Raw genomic sequence first — 1045 nt, forward strand, 5'->3', positions numbered from 1 at the left:
TAGAATACACTTTGTTTCAGTGTAATTTTTAACATGATGTAGGAATTTTGCAAAGAAAATTTCCATCATAAATAACAGTAGAGTCTAGCAAAATGTCTAGATCTTGGGAATCATGGGAATCTATTAGAAGTTGATTTGAAGCCAGCTTCACCTTTTTCTGGCTTCATTTCTTTATTTACTGAATAATATTGTTATCTGCCATGGCAGCTTATAAGAGTGTTATAGGTAGCAAATAAATAATATATAGGGGACTGTTTTGAAATTATTTTAAGAAAATAATCCTGAATAACTATAGCCCTCCTTTTCATTTTAATTGCAATGTTGGTGATGTTAGGTTAGTTACCTGGAGCAAGCATTCTAATTGCTAATTTCATTATGCAAATCTAAAAACTTAAAGCAAATGTCTTTGGAGTGTAATTACCCAGGAGACAAGAACTGGTATTTTTTCTCAACAAGCATACCAGCATAAGACATAAAATAAACACAAGGTCACAGGGAGCCAGCAGACATTGGGTTGAGTTTACGTCTTGCCACTTAGTAAATATGACCTTAGGCAACACATTAGAGCCAGGTGCCTTGATTGCTTCATATTAAAAATAGGGATAATAACACTTTTCCAGACTATCTCAAAGAAATAGTAGAAGGTGTAAATGAAGTAGTGTGTGAAAGCTCTTTGTAATCTCTGAAGCCCAACCCCAAATAAGGTATTATAAATTAGTTACTGTAACCTCACTAGAATGTGAAGTAGCACTGGAAGTTAGAGAGGAGGAGATGGGGCGTTCTAAATAAAGGCAGTAAATAAATTCACTCAGTGTACAAACTTTCCCTTTTCTCCACAAAAACAATCAAACTCAAAGAAGCAGAGGAGAACAGTGGCTAGCAGAGTCTAGGGGAGTGGGAGATGATGGATAAATAAGATTTCTTTTCCCTTACATTGAGATATATTGCACATCATGGTGAATACAGTAAATATTAATGTATTGTACATATCAAAAGTGCTGAGAGTAAATTTCAAATGATCTCACCACAAAAAAATAACTATTTG

The sequence above is a fragment of the Cebus imitator genome, unplaced genomic scaffold (assembly GCF_001604975.1).
Source record: "Cebus imitator isolate Cc_AM_T3 unplaced genomic scaffold, Cebus_imitator-1.0 Scaffold535, whole genome shotgun sequence".
Lineage (NCBI taxonomy): Eukaryota > Metazoa > Chordata > Mammalia > Primates > Cebidae > Cebus > Cebus imitator.